The sequence below is a fragment of the Phoca vitulina genome, unplaced genomic scaffold (assembly GCF_004348235.1).
Source record: "Phoca vitulina isolate PV1807 unplaced genomic scaffold, GSC_HSeal_1.0 scaffold48, whole genome shotgun sequence".
Taxonomy (NCBI): domain Eukaryota; kingdom Metazoa; phylum Chordata; class Mammalia; order Carnivora; family Phocidae; genus Phoca; species Phoca vitulina.
Genome location: NW_022589751.1, coordinates 12384761 through 12396476, shown reverse-complemented (window position 1 = coordinate 12396476; position 11716 = coordinate 12384761).

Below are 11716 nucleotides of genomic sequence, written 5' to 3'. Positions count from 1 at the left end.
AGCGTCTGCCTTTGGCTCAGGTCATGATCCCAGGGTCCTGGGATCGAGCCCCGCATCGGGCTCCCTGCTCGGCGGAGAGCCTGCTTCTCCCTCTACCACTCCCCCTGCTTGTGTTCCCTCCCTCCCTGTCTCTCTCTGTCAAATAAATAAATAAAATCTTTAAAAAAAAAGGAAGATAAACAACTCAATAAGAAAAATAGCAAAAGATTTGAATAGATACTTCACAAAAGAAGATACAAAAATGAACCATTGAGCACATCAAAATTGTTCAGCATCACTAGTCTCAGTTATTACACCTAAGGAAAAAGAAAAAATAGATAATTTGGACTTTGTCAAGATTAAAAACTTTTGTGCTTCAGAGGATATTATCACGTAAAAGAAAAGACAGCCCACGGAATGGGAGAAAATGTTTGCTTATCACATATCTGATAAGGGACTTCTGCGTAGAACATACAAAGAACTCTTGCAACTCCATAATAAAAAGACAAATGACCCAAGTAAAAATTGAATAGACACTTCTCCAATGAAGACTCACAAATGGTCTATAAGCACAAGAAAAGATGCTCAATCTCATTATCCTCCTCAGGGAAATGCAAGTCAAAACCATCATGAGATAATTTATACTTAGGGTGTCTTCTTTAAAAAGACAGTACAAGTGTTGGCAAGGATGTGGGGAAACTGGAATCCTCATACGCTGCTGGTAAGATTGTGAAATGATACAGCCACTTTTTTTTTTAATGTATTATTTGTTTCAGGGTACAGGTCTGTGATTCATCAGTCTTACACAATACACAGCACTCACCATAGCACATACCCTCCCCAATGTCCATCACCAGGCCACCCCATCCCTCCCACCCCCCTCCACTCCAGCAACCCTCAGTTTGTTTCCTGAGATTAAGAGTCTCTTATGGTTTGTCTCCCTCCCTGGTTCCATCTTGTTTCAGTTTTTCCTCTCTTCCCCTATGACCCTCTGCCTTGTTTCTCAAATTCCACATATGAGTGAGATAACATGACAATAGTCTTTCTCTGATTGACTTATTTTGCTTAGCATAATCGATACCCTCTAGTTCCATCCACGTCATTGCAAATGGCAGGATTGCATTTTTTGATGGCTGCATAACATTCCGTCGTATATATATATACCACATCTTTATCCATTCATCTGTCGATGGACATCTGGGCTCTTTCCATAGTTTGGCTATTGTGGACAGTGCTGCTATAAACGTTGCGGTGCAGGTGCCCCTTCGGATCACTACGTTTGTATCTTTGGGGTAAATACCCAGTAGTGCAATTGTGGTAGAGTCACTTTTGAAAACATTTTGGCAGCTCCTCAAAGGCCAAACCTGGAGTCACCATCTGATCCAGCAGTTCCACTCAGGTATATACCCAAGAGAAATGAAAACATATGTCCCCACAGAAACTTGTACACAAATATTCATCCGGCAGTATTCATAATAGAAAAGGTGGAGACAACATAAATGTCCATCAAATGAGTAATGGATAAATAAGATGTGGTATGTTTTTACAAATGACTATTATTCAGCAATAATAATAATAATGATGATGAAGTGCTGGTGCAAGCCACAATGTACATGAACTTCAAAAATACAATGCTAAGTGAGAGAAACCTATCACAAAAGACCACACACTTCCTTATCCCATTTACAGGAAATGTCCGGGATGGGGAAATCTATAAAAATGGAGTAGATTAAGGGTGGCCTAAGGCTTGGACAGAGTTAGGAGGGAGATTGAAGAGGGTGGTTGAAGGCTAAGGAGTGCATTACCCTTCCTGGGGTAATGAAAGTGTTCTAAAATTGATGGTGCTGATGGATGCACCACATTGTGACTATAGTTAAAGCCACCAATTGTACAACTTACGTGGGTAAACGGTAGGGTGTGTAAATTTTATCTCAATAAAAGCATTTCTGAGAAAAAGCTACAGTGAGTAACGCTATATACTCACTGGAATGACTGAGTTTGAAAGACTGAGAACCGTAAATGTTGGTGAGCACGTGAAAGAACTAAAATGCTCATCCATTGCTGGTGGAAGCATGAGATGTCACAACCACTTGGGAAAATAGGTTGGCAGTTTTTTTATAATGTTAAACATTCGTCTATCCTAAGAATCATTAATTCCACTCCTGGGAATTTCTTCAAGTGAAATGAAAACCCATGTCCACAAGAAGACTTGTACAAGAAAATCCATTGCAGATTCATTCATTATTGCCCCAAAGGGGAACATCCCCAAAGCTTGCCCATAGGAAACCAGATAAGCGATTGATGGGCCATTCATCCAGCACAGACACTCTGAATGGAAAAGAATGGACAGCAGAGACATGCAGCAACATGGATGGGTCTCAAAAACATGCACAGCGAAGAAGCTAGCCGCTGAAAGGACAAAATGGCTCGTTCCCTTTATATGAAGTCTGCTGGCAGGAAAAACTAATCTCCAGGGAGAGAAGTCAGAATGTGGTTGCTCAGGATAAGGGGCCTTGATTTGGAAATGGGCCAGGGGGAAGACTTTGGTCATAGAAACATTCCATATCCTGTTTTGGGTGGCAGTTATCTGAATATATACAATTGTTCAAGATCATCAAACTGAACGCCTATGAAGTGCACGTTTCAGCGTATGGTCATTTTACCTCAACCCAGCTAGGAAGGGTTGGGAAGCAGAGTATGTAGCCAGGAAAGGGAGTCCTAGAAGTTGCTTGCTTCATTCATTCATTCAAAATACAATACATATCTATTGAGCCCCTACTAAACAGGCAGGCACTGTTCTGGAAGCTGGTATCACTGGTGAGTTAGCTCCATGTTCTTGCCCTCATGGAGCCTACATTCCAGTGGGAGAGATAATTAACAAAGTAAACACAGAAGCTCAGGTGCAGGGGGGGAAAAGGATAAGGGGATTTAAAGTAATAGTTCTACTAAATGCAGGAACTTTGCAGATTCTGGGCATCACCTTTGCTCAACAGGAACCCAAAGGTCCATCCCTCCCTCCTTTCCTTCCTTCCTTCCCTCCTCTCTTCCCCTTCCTTCCCTCCTCTCTTCCCCTTCCTTCCTTCCTTCCTTCCTTCCTGTTTCTGTCCTCTTGCCCTATAAGCCTGGTGCTTCAGTGTGTGGGTCTTATAAGTTTCCTAGCTGAGTTGCCGCTAGCCTATGACTTTTCTGGCTCCCCTCTGAGGAACAAATATTGTAATCAAGACTCACCCTCACGGATGTGCTCAGAGCCTGGCCCAGAATGGGCAGAAACTCCATCAGGTGACGTTGATTTGTAGATTGCACACAGTTGCAGGGGACAGCCTGAGGGCAGAGCTCACCAGAGCAGCCTGAGTCTCTCCACCTGACCTCCCAAACTTCCTGGCCTCTATCAGGGATAGCGATCTTTCTGAGGAATCCTGTGCCCTAACTCTGACTTGCTTTGGCTTCCCATCAGAGTCCTGGCAGCTGAACGACACCCAGCAATTGCACTGCTACATCTATTTGATCTTTGTCTTGTAGGGACGCCTGATGGAAGGGTGGGCAGTCAGAGGACTCTTCTGAGAGGGCACTGCTGAGAGGGTAAAGATGTTGATTGTCCTGTCAAAATTCCTCTCCCTGACAAAGGAAGGACGTGACCCCAGGCAGGTCACTGTCAGAGGAGATGAGAGAGACTGCTCTGTCTCCTGAATGGGTGGGCACTTCTCAGTGGCATTGCCTCCCTTTCATGACCTCATGGCCCCAGGCGTGGCTTTGGGCTTCACGGTGGAAGCGGCCCAGTGAGAGGGGGGAAGACTTCCCTGGGAAGCCATGATCTCCCTTGAAGGGGAGCCTTCCAGGCCTGGGGAGGGGGGGTGCCTCCTCCCAGAGCTTCCCTGGGCTTTGAAGAAGCAGCCTTGCTGCATCTCCCTGTCTCACCTCTGTGGCTGTGAGTCACTCTTTGCTGCAGAATCAGCTGCCAGGTCTGTCAAGGCAGTCTCTCTGGTGACTCTGACATGGCCTGGCCAAGGGTTCTGAAATGTCTGGGCACACACTGTGTGCTGGTCTCTGCTTCCTGGACTCATGTGGAAGACCCCAAGTCCTGGGCATCATGGTACTGACACTGCGTTGCATTGTGGCCATCAAAACCACACCCTTTGTAGGTTTCAGTTTCTTTCCCTAGGCCACAGTTAGGCAAGGGGGTGACACTGTAGTCATAAGCGGCCACTTGGGAGGAGGGAAACTAGCAAGATTCCAGTAGCCTGTTTCTTTCTTCCAACTCTACTCCCAGGTTTGTTCTTTCAATGCTTTGCCACTCAGTTTCTCTTCTGTGAAATGGGGGCAGGCAGACCTGGATCATCATGTGCTTCCCTCCCCAGAGTGAATCAATCTCCCAGGTGTTTGGGGACAGGATTAGGGCCCCTGTGAATGGCTTTCTGCACACGAGTGACCTTCATCCCAGGACATCTTGTGATTCTCATGAATGCTGCCTCATGACATGGATGGGCCCCAGCACTGGGGACAGTTTTGGCCTCCCTGTTCTCTTCTTGACCCATTCAGGGAGAGGGAGCTTGGGGACACATCCATGGACTTACGGAGCATTAGGTTGCAGATAGGAAGAGCAAGATGGAGCTGCAGCTCAGTGATGGGGTCTGGTCCTTGTGGAAAGCCTACCTTGTGGGTTTGTGAGTGTCCCCAGCCAGATGTCAAATGGGGGTGGGGGGCTGAGTGGAGGTATGCTCACAGATCTTCACGCAACCTGGACAGCCCACTTGACGTTCCCTTCCTTTTGCCCTTCCGGGCTCCCTGCAAGGAGAGGCCAGCAACATCCATAAGGCTCTGAGCCTGGGGAGGGAAGGCCCCAGGAGGACTGGCTGGGAGCCCCAGAGGCACTCAGGCAACTCACCACTGTTGCGTGGCCCAGCTGCCCTCTAGCTCTGTCCTTCTTACCTTCTGTTTCCTCACACTTTGACACTTCAAAACACAGATCTAAGTCAGCTCCTGGGTATACCTAAGTAAAGATGATACATTCCCTTGACCTAAGTCCCTACCCCATGAGTCACAGAGACTAGGCCCATCCCCTCCCCCATGACCTATAGGTGTTGGACCGAAGCCTTCTCCCAGCTGCTGTGGCTCAGCCCTTCTAGGTCCTGAGATTAAAGTGTCAGCTTGCTCAAATAAACAAGCACACCGAGACCAGTTGTGATCCAACCAGCCCCACGTATTTGTCCATCCACACTGCCCATGGCATCGTGGCAGCAGGGCAAGAGGCCAGCACTGTATACAATGTCCTCGCAACTCTGACCTCAGGATTTCCCATGGGATACAGTCAATGTGGAGAAGGGAGGGAAGCCAGCTCCTGCATCTGGCCTGGCATTTGCCCCAGCCAGTTCTCTGTGTGGAGAGATGGGGGAAGGACCCTCTTGGGCTTTGGAATCTTCCCTGTCCCTTGGCCCAAGCTGAGTCACAGGCAGCAGACAATCCGGAGAGCTAGGGTGAGTCGACTCCCCTCTTCCTTCCCAGAGGAGAGGGGGCCAGGCTGGTCTGCCCTTCTCGATCCTGTCCTGGCACCACTGGCTTCTGGAGGTGCTTGAGTGAAATAAGGGATGGGGCCCCCACACCTCCATGACTATGTTGGTTCTTACCTTCAGTGAACGTTTATGGAACATCACATGGTCGTAGGCATAGTGCTAAGTGCTGAGGTCATAAGGAGCTCCTGACCTTGGGCAGTCACCATAGTGGAGGAGATCCTTATGACTGGATGATGGAGCTTCGCACACAGTGAGAAGAGGTACACAGCAGACCAGGTTGGGAGAATCAGGGAAGACTTTCTGGAGGAGATGGTGGTGCTAAATCCCATGGGGCCATTTAGGGTGAAAGTGTAAATGGGCAGTTGATGAGTCTATGTGCTCAGAAGAAGGATAGAGACTTTAAACTGCTACCCCACTGAGTAGGTTCCTTGAGCACATCTTCTGGACTTGTGCTTACATGTGCAGGTGTACGTACCAGGGGAAGGGCCTCTACCAGGCCATACTATCTATCCCCAGGACTTTGGGTTATGTCTCCAGATGAGATAGTGTGATTTGGAGCACTTAATGTCTTGGGTCATAATATGTGACCTAGGGAGTGACAGCCTGGGTAGGTAAGACCCTGGGGACAAGAAGATCACAGACCAGGCCAGGTTGGAGATTTCTTTGGCGGCCTGACCTGCTGCAGGGCATCTTTCCCCATTCTGGGAAGGCAGCCCCACATTTGAGGATTCCATATAGATGGACAGCACAGGATACAGGACAGAAACAGGCCCAGCAGCTCCCATAACATATGAGCTGAAAGAAAGTTTTTCTTGTCCTGATTCTGCTCTGAGCCAAAGTGGGAAGAGGAGAGGGGGGCCTCAGCCTTTCTTCTGTGGTCAGAGAGAAGTATATGCCCATTTGCTTCCCTTAGTTGCTAAGAGTGCCCTGAGGGCATCACCATCAGTATTCCAGAATTCCAAACCAGTGCCTCCCTCCCACAAGTGAAAGGGCCAGGACCCTAGCCATTGCTAGCTCTTCCCCCCTCACTCTTGTTTCTCTCCTCCCCTTTTTCTCCCTTTCTGTAGCTCCCTGCAGGCCCCTGCCAGAACTGGGCCCCAACCCCACAACCTTTCCCCCTTCAATCCCATGCCAGGGAGCACAGATAGTTTTATCTCCCATGGCCTTCCCTTTGCCTGATAGTAACCTCTTCCATAGCTGATGTCACTTCTGCTTTGCACTGACACAGCAGCTGAGTGGGGCACAGGGTCCAGAGGGCAGCTGGCTGTGTCCCGAGCCAAGCTTCCCTCTGTGTCCTCTCTGCTAGCCTTTTCCAGCCAAGAGCCTGCTGTTTGCCAATGCTGTCCCTCTGAACCAGTGTGTCCACCTGGGGATTGAGTGTTGACCGAGCTTCCATGTGCCCAGCAAAAAGTCAGAGCTGTGCTCTGCAGCGGGGAGAATGGAGCCAGAGTTGTGTCCCACCCCTAGAGAGCTCACAGATTTCTAAGAGAAACAAGACAAAGCGCAGTAGTCATTTGGGCAAGATAATGTCTGCTCATGGCACAGTGTGAATATAAGATGTGGAGTACAGGTTCACCCTTCCTAACAAAGGTGCTTTAGACCTGGTTAGGGGGAGAGGATGGGCTTGAAACAGACCCACTTAGCATTCTTTTAGTGTCTACTTATGTGCACTGTGCTAAGTGCTTTGACTGTCTATTAATATTTACCCCTATATTTAACCTTATTTTGCAAGGCTCAGGAAAGTTGTGCCAGCTCAGGGCTTGGGCAGAAGTGGTAGTGTGATGTGGTAGAAATAGTACAGCTGCTGGGTGTGTAGTAGGTACTTCACAGACTATCCAGCAAGGAGTTCTTTCCAAGCACAGAACAAATATGCTAAGCAGAGAGTGGGTGGGAGACTTGATGGGTCCCATCTCTCTTCTACCCTGCCACCACCCACCCCTGCCCCCATGGTCCCATCCAGGCTCCATAAACCCTGGAACCTAGGGTCTGGCCCACAGGCAAATTACAGTCTGAAGGCCCCCTGGTTACCCAGAGGCATCTTCCTTCTACTCCACTTGCCATTTTACCTTTTTTCTCCACTCTCCCTGTCCAAGAGGGAAAAGGGAAAAATCCCATGCTTGCCTTCAGCCTCGCCTTTGACATTTAAGGTGTAAAATAATATAATATAATCATGGTGGATTTCCAGGCTATTTCTCTGCTGCTCCCACAACAGGATTTGGCTGGATTCCCCACCTTTTTAAAATATTTTATTTATTTATTTATTTATTTATTTATTTATTTATTTATTTATTATTTTTTAAATTTTATTATGTTATGTTAGTCACCATACAATATATCATTTGTTTTTGATGTGGTGATCCATGATCCATTGTTTTTGTATAACACCCAGTGCTCCATGCAGTACGTGCCCTCCTTAATACCCATCACCAGGCTAACCAATCCCCCCTCTCCCCTCCCCCTCTAAAACCCTGTTTGTTTTTCAGAGTCCATAGTCTCTCATGGTTCATCTCTCCCTCCAATTCCCCCCCCCTATTTTTCCCTTTCTTCTCCTAATGTCCTCCATGTTATTCCTTATGTTCCACAAATAAGTGAAACCATATGATAATTGACTTTCTCTGCTTGACTTATTTCACTTAGCATAATCTCCTCCAGTCCCATTCATGTTGATGTAAAAGTTGGGTATTCATCCTTTCTGATGGCTGAGTAATATTCCATTGTATATATGGACCACATCTTCTTTACCCATTCATCTGTTGAAGGGCATCTCGGCTCTTTCCACAGTTTGGCTATTGCGGACATTGCTGCTATGAACATTGGGGTGCATATGGCCCTTCTTTTCACTACATCTGTGTCTTTGGGGTAAATACCCAGGAGTGCAATTGCTGGGTCATAGGGTAGCTCTATTTTTAAATTTTTGAGGAACCTCCACACTGTTTTCCAAAGTGGCTGTACCAACTTGCATTCCCACCAACAGCATAAGAGGGTTCCCTTTTCTCCACAACCTCTCCAACATTTGTTGTTTCTTTCCCTGTCCATTTTTGCCATTCTAACTGGTGTAAGGTGGTATCTCAGTGTGGTTCTGATTTGGTTTTCCCTGATGGCTAATGATGATGAACATTTTTTCATGTGTCTGTTAGCCATTTGTATGTCTTCTTCAGAGAAGTGTCTTTTCATATCCTTTGCCCACTTTTTGACTTGATTATTTGTTTTTTGGGTGTTGAGTTCGAGAAGTTCTTTATAGATCTTGGATACCAGCCCTTTATCTGTAGTGTCATTTGCAAATATCTTCTCCCATTCTGTGGGTTGCCTCTTTGTTTTGTTGACTGTTTCCTTTGCTGTGCAGAAGATTTTTATCTTGCTGAAGTCCCAAAAGTTCATTTTTGCTTTTGTTTCATTAGCTTTTGGAGATGTGTCTTGAAAGAAGTTGCTGTGGGCAATGTCAAAGAGGTTACTGCCTATGTTCTCCTCTAGGATTTTAATGGATTCCTGTCTCACATTGAGGTCTTTCATCCACTTTGAGTTTATCTTTGTGAATGGTGTTAGAGAATGGTCGAGTTTCATTCTGCATGTGGCTGTCCAGTTTTCCCAGCACCATTTATTGAAGAGACTGTCTTTTTTCCATTGCATGTTTTTCGTGCTTTGTCAAAGATTATTTGACCATAGAGTTGAGGGTCCATATCTGGGTTCTCTATTCTGTTCCATTGGTCTGTATGTCTCTTTTTGTGCCAGTACCATGCTGTCTTGGTGATTACAGCTTTGTAATATAACTTGAAATCGGGCAACGTGATGCCCCCAGCTTTGTTTTTCTTTTTCAACATTTCCTTGGCGATTCAGGGTCTTTTCTGATTCCATACAAATTTTAGGATTGTTTGTTCCAGCACTTTGAAAAATGTCATTGGAATTTTGATCGGGATGGCATTGAAGGTATAGATTGCTCTGGGTAGCATAGACATTTTAACAATGTTTATTCTTCCGATCCATGAGCATGGAATATTTTTCCATCTTTTTGTGTCTTCTTCAATTTCTTTCATGAGTGTTTTGTAGTTCCTAGAGTATAGATCCTTTACCTCTTTGGTTAGGTTTATTCCGAGGTATCTTATGGTTTTTGTGCTATTTGTAAATGGAATTGTTTCTCTAATTTCTCTTTCTACAGTTGCGTTATTAGTGTATAAGAAAGCAACTGATTTCTGTGCATTGATTTTGTATTCTGCCACATTACTGAATTGCTGTATGAGTTCTAGTAATTCGGGGGTGGAGTCTTTTGGGTTTTCCACATAAAGTATCATGTCATCTGCGAAAAGAGAGAGTTTGACTTCTTCTTTGCCAATTTGAATACCTTTTATTTCTTTTTGTTGTCTGATTGCTGTTGCTAGGACTTCTAGTACTATGTTGAACAATGGTGGCGAGAGTGGGCATCCTTGACGTGTTCCTGATCTTAAGGGAAAGGCTCTCAGCTTTTCCCCATTGAGGATGATATTCGCTGTGGGTTTTTCATAGATGGATTTTATGAACTTGAGGAATGTTCCCTCTATCCCTATACTCTGAAGAGTTTTAATCAGGAAAGGATGTTGTATTTTGTCAAATGCTTTTTCTTCATCAATTGAGAGGACCATATGGTTCTTCTCCCTCCTCTTATTAATGTGTTCTATCACATTGATTGATTTGCAAATGTTGAACCACCCTTGCATCCCGGGGATAAATCCCACTTGGTCGTGGTGGATGATCCTTTTAATGTATTGTTGGATCCTATTAGCTAGGATTTTGTTGAGGATTTTGGAATCCATATTCATCAGGGATATCGGTCTGAAATTCTCCTTTTTGATGGGGTCTTTGCCTGGTTTGGGGATTAAGGTAATGCTGGCCTCATAGAATGAGTTTGGAAGTTTTCCTTCTGTTTCTATTTTTTGAAACAGCTTCAGTAGAATAGGTATTATTTCTTCTTTGAATGTTTGGTAGACTTCCCCAGGGAATCCATCAGGCCCCAGACTCTTGTTTTTGGGAGGTTTTTGATCACTGCTTCAATCTCATTACTGGTTATTGGCCTATTCAGGTTGTCAATTTCTTCCTGTTTCAGTCTTGGTAGCTTATAGGTTTCCAGGAAGGCCTCCATTTCATCCAGATTGCTCAGTTTATTGGCATATAGTTGTTGATAATAATTTCTAATAATTGTTTCTATTTCCTTGGTGTTAGTCGTGATCTCTCCCCTTTCATTCATAACTTTATTAATTTGGGTCCTTTCTCTTTTCTTTTGGATAAGTCCGGCCAGTGGTTTATCGATCTTATTAATTCTTTCAAAGAACCCACTTCTAGTTTCGTTGATCTGATCTACTGTGTTTCTGGTTTCTAATTCATTGATTTCTGCTCTAATCTTAATTATTTCTCTTCTAATGCATGGCTTAGGCATCGTTTGTTGCTTTTTCTCTAGTTCTTTAAGGTGTAGAGTTAGTTGGGTAATTCGGGATTTTTCTTTTTTTTTTGAGTGAGGCTTGGATGGCTATGTATTTCTCCCTTAGGACCACCTTTGCAGTATCCCATAGGTTTTGGACCGATGTGTTTTCGTTCTCATTGATTTCCATGAATTGTTTAAGTTCTTCTTTGATTTCCTGGTTGACCCAAACATTCTTGAGCAGAGTGGTCTTTAGCTTCCAAGTGTTTGAATTTCTGCCAAATTTTTTCTTGTGATTGAGTTCCAGTTTTAGAGCATTGTGGTCTGAGAATATGCAGGGAATAATCTCAATCTTTTGGTATCAGTTGAGACCTGATTTGTGACCCAGTATGTGGTCTATTCTGGAGAAAGTTCCATGCGCGCTCAAGAAGAATGAGTATTCTGTTGTTTTAGGGTGGAATGTTCTGTAAATATCTATGAGGTCCATCTGGTCCAATGTATCATTCAAAGCTCTTCTTTCCTTGTTGATTTTCTGCTTAGATGATCTGTCCATTGCTGAGAGTGGAGTATTGAGGTCTCCTACAATTAACGTATTGTTATCAATATGACTCTTTATTTTGGTTAACAGTTGGCTTATGTAGATGGCTGCTCCCATGTTGGGGGCATAGATATTTACAATTGTTAGATCTTCTTGTTGGATAGACCCTTTAAGAATGATATAGTGTCCTTCTGTGTCTCTAATTACAGACTTAATTTAAAATCTAATTTGTCTGATATAAGAATTGCTACCCCAGCTTTCTTTTTTTTTTTTAAAGATTTTATTTATTTATTCATGAGAGACAGG